Here is a 9,474-nt window from a genome sequence, read left to right on the forward strand (position 1 = left end):
ACCATAATGGGCCGGCCCAGCTAAAGGCCCACGAGATTTTGCGGACCATAATGGGCTGGCCCAGCTAAAGGCCCACAAGATTTTGCGGGCCATAATGGGTCGGCCCAGGTAAAGGCCCACAAGATTTTTGTGTGACGTAATGGGCCGGCCTAGGTAAAGGCCCACGAGATTCTTGCGGATCATAATGGGCCGGCCCAGCTAAAGGCCCACGAGATTTCGCCGAAATTAATGGGCCGGCCCAGCTGTAGGCCCACAAGATTTTGAGGACCCTAGTAGGCCGGCCCATTAACTGGCTGCCATGTTTTGGGCCAAATGTCGGCCCATATTTGATCCGGTCCATTAATGGCCTGCCACGCTCCGGGCCTAATAGTGACCCATATGAGATCCGTCCCGTTAAAAGCCTACCACTTTCTGGGCCAAATTACGGCCCAGATCAGGTCCGGCCCTTTAAGAGGCTTTGGGCTCAATTATGGCCCATATCAGATTCGCCCCGCGAACTGGACACTATGCTTTTGGGCCCACTTGCTAAAGGCCCACTTAGTAATTCGGCCTGATATTAGTTTTGGCCTGCTAAGGCCCTGTTTAACATTTCGGCCCTATATTAATTTCGGCATGTTAAAAGCCCATCATATAGTTGGGCCTAACTACGGCCCGGTTTGCATCCGGCCTGCTCGCAGCCGATATCTGATTGGGCCAAACAAGGACCGAGACAATTTTGGCCTGTTGAAAGCCCGTGATTTGATTCGCACAATCATGGGCCGGGGTTCATTTCGGGTTGCTACCGGTCCGTGAGCTGTTGGGCACGTTTCAGGCCCAACCTACATCGTGATTGCATGACGGCCCGATTATGTACCGTAATTTTACGGTTTGGCCGGTTTACTACGAACACAGGATATATATAGTAAAATAACTATAGCATCGTGAATAAGAAAAAACCTAGACTATACAATAAAGAAATTACGGCATATTACATCCACTGGGCATCAAAGTTTGCCACTATGATAATAAAGCACAAGCAGACAGCAGATTACATAACTGGGCATCAAAGATCGCCACCAGTGCAAATAAACACGCCGACAATGTAATATACAAAACCGACAGCACTTCAATAGAGTTCAAGAAAGGTTAGCCCTGCTGGGGAGCTGCAGCGCAAGCAGCTGAGCAAGATGATGAGACTGCGCTTGTTCAACACTTATATCTTCCTCACTCTGAAAGATAAACAAGCAGACAGATGATAGGTTTTGCACATAAAAGTATCAGTGCTGACAATTCATCACATTTCTTACTGACGAATAAAGTGACACAAGTTTAAATTGCATTAACACAATATGGTATTGTTCAGGTCAAGACATGGCAGGAAATGACATTGTGAAGGAGTTGGCAGCTTCACGACACCACTGGATTACAGATCAAGAACTCATAAGTATCAATGGTTAGTGTGCTGTCAATTTATACCATTTCAGATTGGCAAATAAAGAGATGTTTTAAATAATAGTAGAATGATATGACATTGTTCATAGTTAAGACATTGCAAAATATGACATTGTGCTGTAGTGGGTAGGTTCACCACACCACTGGATTACGGATGAAGAACAGAAGCATACATGGAGTGCAAAAGAAGATCACTTGCTCTGTATAGTTTAATTTACATGGTATGAAGAAGGAACTTGGTTGTACAACTGAAAACTTAAATTGAGAAAGGACAAACTTTTGTTTATGAACTACATAATAAACTTTAAATAAGCAATTTGATGCAAACACCAAAAATAAACAGTTGTTGCAGTCATGCCTAACCAAATATATACAACAAAGTTTGAAGGCTTGAGATGGACAAACTTACATTATTGGTGAAGACAGTCTCTATAAAGGCCTTGTCCATGCTGATGGGGGGGCAATTCAAGAAGTTTACCACAGAATCTTCTTCAAAAGCATTGCCTTTATTCTACATTTTGTTAAGAGTAAATATAGATGTGATAATATACGAAAAATGGAGGATATTTAAGATAAGCTGAAGAGTGATGCTACATAACCAAGTAGCTATAAATGTAAGTGCAGCGATACAGGCAAAAGGTACAGCCAGGAGCAATGCACAGCTAAACTTCTTCAGTACCAACCTTATGGTAAGAGTAAATATAGATCTGATGTGTAGAAAATGGAGGGCAAATTAAAGGAAAATAAGCTGGAGAGTGATCGTACGTGAACAACTACCTGTCATTATAAGTACACTGATAAAGGACAGCATGTATTTACAAGAACAATGCAGAGCTAAAAAAACATTAGCATTGGATATATTCTACACTAATGTAACCATTCATACAGATCAGATAATTTGGAGCGAACAATTGATAAGCAAGCTATCATGCATACTGCTGTCACATAATGAACCAGGTATGTATGCAAGTACAGTGATACAGGACAACAGGTACTAACAAGAGCAAAGCAGTGGGCAGCATATTTGCGATATCCTGTCGTTCTTGTCAAACCAGAATTCTTCTTCGAGCAGATTTCCTGCAAAAAAGATCCGTAAGGCACATGCGGAAAAGTAGAAGTTCAAATTGTCATGTGATTTCATAGACAGTACCTCATCCTGGGAACGATACCAGTGCATAACAAGGTTTTTCCATTCAATGTCTTCTAAATTAAGCACAGGAGACTTCACCAGAAATTCGTTTATAGACTTGCCATGAAAGTGTGATTTCCTCAGGTAACACCGATACTGCTGCAATGCTTCCTTGAAAAGCACAAGCAAGCTTTGCTCGTCATGACTATCCATATTGACCCTCGCCTAGTTACAACAATGTAATGTAAATCATTGATGTGTTCAATCAGCAGAAAACAGGAAAAATAATAACCATGAATAATAGCACTTACACGTAAGTTGGACAGGAAGATGTGAAAATGGTGTTTGTCTTCACAATAATCTTCCCATGATGGGAATATATGCACGTAGTCCCTAACAACATTGAAAGCATTGTCTTTTAAACTGGGAATAAATGGAATGGGGTTCCAATCTGCAGGAATTGGCCGTCTCTGCGGTTGGGATAGGTCTTCGGCCGGTGGACTTGCTGTACTTTTTGCTGGAGTGGGATTTTTCTGTGGTACAGCTGGTGCTATGGAAAATGAAATCGGTATACCTTTTGCTGGAGTGCAGGTCCTGTGTGGTGGGGCTAGTGGTGTGGCCAGTGAAGTATGGGTATAGTCTGCTGGAGTCGGTCCTACGTTTTCTGTCACTAGTTGTATAGCCAATATAAGTGGGGTGCTATCTGATTTCTCCGGCACCACCACGTTTTTCAAGGACTTTGCTGGTGCTCCTTCAGGTTCGGCAATCACCCTCTTCCTTTTTGATGTCTGATGCACAAGAACAGCATTTGAGTGGAAAAACATGGTATGATGACAGATGGAATATGTATTGATAATGGATGGCATGGCATCTCAACATATATGATGAGTAAACTAAGCAGATGGCGGTGCAACAAAGTAGAAGAAATGCAAGACAACATATGCAAGATACCCGCAATCAATAAAACATTGCCAAATTAGAACAGGCACCTTGATGGGTGAACAGGACAGGCCATCTGCCTTTGACTCCTCGAGGTTAGAATAGTCATTAGGATCATATTCTAAAAAAGAATCAACATGTGGGGAGCGTATGAGTTTCATTGCATCCAGAATGGCACTCAATGCCTTGGTGCTAATTTTGTAAGTAATTGCAGTGTTTAGCTTCAAGAGTGGACTGTTGCTAGTGCAACACAAAGAAGCTACACAGATCATAGTGTAGATATAACGGGGAAAACCGTAAGCATCAGAGTAAAATCAACAAAGTGGAACTTGCTGGAATATATGTGCTAGTATTGCCGGTACGGCTAGAAAGGCTTCGGATACCAGCTCTCTTCAAGTGAAGGTGCGGTACTGTTAATATCAGTGTTACTCTCAAAGGCGACACAGCTCCCCGCATTTCCTTGCTATTCATATAGGATTCAAGTGGGCAGGTGACGACAAATCCTATTCCTATGTTTACAAGATCCTACGAATCAAAGAGGCTCAAAGTGTCCATCACAACCGACCGTATAGACCTCTACACTACAAAAGTCCCTGCTCATCTTCAGTACAAGGAACATACTATACCACTATCATACTCTCTTCATTCCAAAATATAAGTCTTGGTAGAGATTTCCACTATGGATCACATACAGATGTATCCAGATACATTTTAGAGTGTAGATTCACTCATTTTGCTCCATATGTAGTCCATGGTGGAATCTATACAAAGACATGTATTTAGGAACGGAGAGAGTACATATTAAAGAAGAACGGAAGAGGAACATGGTAAAGAAGAGCAAGCAGATTTTGGATAATAAAATGTTGGTTGCGCAGTGCCCACACATGATGAACCAGAGGGCATTAAGAATGCAACTCCCAGCTATCTCTTGACCATTTCAGGCGGTTGGATGAAGATCCTACGTCTCCTAACCCATCTTCTTCCTCGTCTCTGATTCTTCCCATACAGAACACCGGACGGGCTGCCGGCCGGACTACCGGCCCCCGCCGCCTGTGTTCCTCCGCCACCCCACCCCACCCCTGCCCCAACCCCCACCCGCGTCGAGTTTTCTTTGTTCGGCGAGGCCCCACAACCACCTGAGCCCCTTCGTTCGCACCGGCGAACTCCGGCGAGCTCTGAAAAATAGACTGACCCAATTTTGAAATTTAGTCTACTATGATTTAACTAGTGTGGAATATAAAAGGGGAAACCATAAGCATTGGGAGCATAGTGTTGAGTATGCCATGGCGGATCTGAAGGTGCAAACCGGACAAAGGCAACTTCGCAACCAAGACAAGAAATCAGAGTAAAGCAGTGGTGATCTATTTTCTTGCTGCCATAAATAAGTTGAGCAGATACGAAAGAGTACCGCCTCTGGTGCGGCGCCGTGTACGCATCTGCTGAGAATTTGACGGTGCTGCGGTAACGATGGCTGCCGGCGGCGTGGAAGCAGATCTAGGAGGGTAGACGGTGGCGGCGGGGTGCGGTGGACGGGACGGTCATAGGAGCGGCGCCGACAAGGTGGACGACGGCGGGGATGAAGCGAGAAGAAGGGATGCAAGATCCCGGTCCGAAGCCGTGGATGAGAGAGGTCGATCTCTTGTAATGGACGGCGGCATCGGCGTATCAGCTCCGGGATGGTGGAGGAGGACGGCGATGGATGGGGTGGTGAACGGCGGCGGACGGAGGAGGGTGGGGTGGAGAGGGTGTTTTGGCGCCCACGGAGTACGAATGGGGAAAAGGGAGGTAGAGAGGAAGGGGGAACCATGTATTCAGGGCGCGCTTGTCTCAAATGCGAGGAAATTTACAAACTTAGCCCCCGTTTCAAATTTCTACTACATCACAGCAACATTAGTCGGTTGGGGATAGGACGGTAATCTCACATACACCGAATATTTGCTGACGAGAGTTTGTTTTTGGCGCCCACTGTGTATGAATATGAATCGGGGAGGGAGTCGATTTCGGCCAAGGACACACTGTGTTTTGGCGTCCACCGTGTATGAATCCAGGTGAGAGGTGGTTACGTCACGTTTGGGTGAAATTACAAACCTACCCCTATCGAAACCTATAGAAATCCAGCAGATAGGCTTTGCATGGCAGGGATAGGCAGTAGTGATTTCCATCTCGTAGATTTTAGTTTCGGGCGGTTACTGCGACTTTCCCCGCTTCGTTCAAATTTTGCAGAGTGCACGTTTACCGTGCCAACTCAATTCGAATCCCGTTTGTATTCTATTTTTTTCGGGCGGGATCCATTTTCAATTGGAATTACATTCTATATACATCATTGTTTTATATATACTTTCAAAAGCACAACAAAGAATTTTGCTCCTTTATATGTATAATATGATTTACGAATACAACGATCTCGAAATCTTAAGGTTGAATTCAAATTTTTTTAACCAAATTATGTTCTACTAAAATGTATGGATCAGTAATATCTACATATTAAATAACATAGATGTGCGTGAATTCATATGAGTATGCATGTTTGATAGATCAATTTTGGTTCGAGTATGGATTACATGTATCATCATCTCGAATTCAAATATTTGAATCCCTTTTTTGTTCACTCCTTTCACGCCCATCTCTCTCGCATGCATGCTCCTTCACATAGCTATCACTCTCTTTTCTCCAGCTCACCCGCACGCTCACTTCATGTTTCTCCTATCCTCGCAAACATGGTCTCTCGACGTCTCCCTTCACAAGTGTCACACTCTCCCTATCATTATACATTACACGGTTTTCATTATCTCTCACGTCTCTACTGTTCTCTGGTATCACTCGGTACCTAAGCTTTCTTTTTCACCGCCACACACACAGTCTCCACTCGTCTTTCACTTTGTCTTTCTCTCTATGGGATTCTCTCACACACCCTATATGTCTCTACATATGACTCATACCACTAAAATTACTCTCTCTCTCTCTCTCTCTCTCTCCTGTAGACACAACATTTGTTGCGGTCTCCTTTTCGTCTCCATCCCAGACTGACATTATTCATTTGTTTACCGATCAGACAACCCCGACTACCGTCTCCTCTCTCTCTCACAGACACACACACACAACTCCTGCTTCCACTCCCCTTCCCGACTACCGTCTCTCTCTCACACACACAAAACTCTCGCTTTCGCACCCCGACTCGTATTTCTCTCACAAACATTTATCGACTAGCTAGCCTCTAGATAGGTTTATACACCCGCACACTCGTGCTTCCACCATCGCATACATGTCTCTCTCCCTCTCCTTGTATCTATGTAGATTTTTCTTCCCTTCTTGAGACACGCCCTCTCGATCGTGCACACACACACTATCACCTCATTTTAAGCTGATAACTATCGCACACACACTCCTTGTGTCATTGTCACACATGCACTCCGTCCTCCTCCACTCCCTCTCTCACACACACACATGGGCTTTTTGCAACAACTAGCAAGATGCCCATGCGTTGCACGGAACATCAAGATGCATTTGTATGAGTAGTTTATCTTGTGGGGGAAAAGGATGAACGAGGGAAGGCCTTATTTTCCAATGTGGAGAGGGGTGTGGGTATCTTTATGCAAAATTGCCATAGTTTCCTTCCTATCCGTCAGATATGGATCGGACGGCCTATATTGCAGGATGGCAGGCACACGATCATCACCGACAATGCTTTTTATAAGAGTAGGGATAAAAAATAGAGTTGGTGATGATGCTGGGCCTGCCATCCTGCAATGTAGGTCGTCCGATTTATATCTGACGGATAGGAAGGAAAATATGGCAATTTACCCGCACTCTTCACCACATTTGTAGATAAGGCCTTCCCTCGTTCATCCTTTTCTCCAACAAGATCTTGATGTTCCGTGCAACGCACGGGCATCTTGCTAGTAAGAGTAGAAATTAGACATACCACTTCTCGAATCTCGAAACCAACAACATTCCTCCCTTATCTCATCAAGACCGCCAAAGGAATATATTTTGAGTGAAACTTAACATATTTTTAGTGATATACGTATTTCAAAACTAGACTTTTTTATATCAAATCGGTGAATATGTATTAATCTACTTTGATCGTGTGGCAATGCATTGGCACATTGCTAGTAGTTATTATAATTTTTTGGACACCAGACAAACGGTGGAGTACATATACGAAGAGAAGAGGCGCATGCACGCAGTCGGCCTCTCGCTGTCTCGCAAACATGAGTGTTACGTAAAGGCGACGTTAACAAATAAACCCTAAAACCCTAGGTGCACGATTGCTGCATTCGCGGGTACCGGGTACGTGGTGGAGCACCTTTGTAGGAATAGTCAGCTCGCGTGATAATTTGATCCGTAGGAGTTGATGGTCGGGACCACAGGTGAACGACTTGGAGCACGGTGGCTCGCCAATTGCCACAGATCGAGTAGCCACGTTTAAAATATCATTTTTTTAGCGGGGTTAAGAGTTCCAATTTTCAATGGCGCGTTATAAGTAGTAAGTAGTTTTAGAACGATTGGTATGGAGCGAAAATGGAATTCATAGTACTACGTACCTCCTTGGCGTATGGTTGTATGGTTTTTTTTGCGATGGAGGTTGTATGGGTTTATGTTGCGAGATGTTGAACCTGGTAGTTCTAGGGAAAATACTATGGTTTAGATTTAGATGCTGGTTTTCAGTAATGAAAATCGGAAGGGGAAACCCTTCTTTGATTAAAAAAAACTACTACCTCCATTCTGGTTTACTAGTCCCCATCGTACTTTGGGTCAAAGTTTGTCCACGAATTTTACTTGTAAAATGTGAAAAGATAACGAGATTTTGTTATACCCAAACAAAAAAGGACTGGAGGGAGTGATTGCTCTGACATGGACGTGACCTCTCATAGCGCAGGCATTGAACCGGCGCGCTGGCCAAGAGGGCCGCACTCGCTGCAGGCCCGGCTGAGCACGCCTCCTCGCCGCGTGCAACCAGCTTAAGACAGCCCCGCCTGCATTCATTGAATCTGCGCGTGTGCCGGCAACACATCCTTCCGCGAGCCGGCAGGCATTTTAGAACACAAAAAATGACTAAAATATAATTAATTTACGCATGGTCTTGAGTTGTTGTGCTCGCACTCGTAGCAGGAACTAGTAGATGATTTTCTTTATTTATAACTCTCCTCACATTTTTTTGGCTTTGAAGTGAATCATGGTTGTGGACATTATGTATGAATGTGCAGATATCTGTGAACATGAGTTTGATGTGGAAGTTGAACTTGGAATGTCGGGCTTGCGCGTGAACTATACCATGTCCAATGCTTCGTCTGTTATTGTTTGGAAAGTAATTGCTGTTATTACATGACCCGAAAAAAAATTTTGTGCCACATCAGTAGATGCACGGACATCACAACAGGCATGCTAACTGGATAAACATTTGAACCTAGCTATTATGAAGGAAATTTTGTATTGACAACAGTTTTAGATAGCAGGAGACGCCTAGCCTGCTCTGCCTCTGCTAGCTTATTTCTGGCTTCTTCCATCTCTTCTTTGGCTTGGGTGAAGAGAGCATCTGATTGCTCTTTTCGCTTCTTCAGGAACTCAGCTACATTCTCAAGGGCTGCTGCACACTTTCTTTCAGCCTTTACTAATGCCATGAGGACACGAACAACTGACGACTCCACCTGGCTTGTGTGTAATCCAGCATCATCTGGGAATTTGCACCTTGTGTTTAATCCAGCATCATTAGGGAACTGGCACCTTGTGTGTAATCCAGCCTCATTTTGGAAACATGATCTTGAGGTTGACCATACTTCCCTCCTCGCAGGAACTGCATCCTGACATGAAGTTACTTCTTTTTTAGATCAATACTCAGAGCAACCTAGATCCATTTAGTAGAAGCCAGATAAACAGAACTCGGAGAAGTGAATTCAAAAGGAAAAAAATAATAAAAACAGACTACAAGGTGAGAACACCCACTTCCTACATCAAGCTAAAAACGAAAGCATTAG

This window comes from Triticum aestivum, chromosome 7D (assembly GCF_018294505.1).
Source record: "Triticum aestivum cultivar Chinese Spring chromosome 7D, IWGSC CS RefSeq v2.1, whole genome shotgun sequence".
NCBI classification, from domain to species: Eukaryota; Viridiplantae; Streptophyta; class Magnoliopsida; order Poales; family Poaceae; genus Triticum; species Triticum aestivum.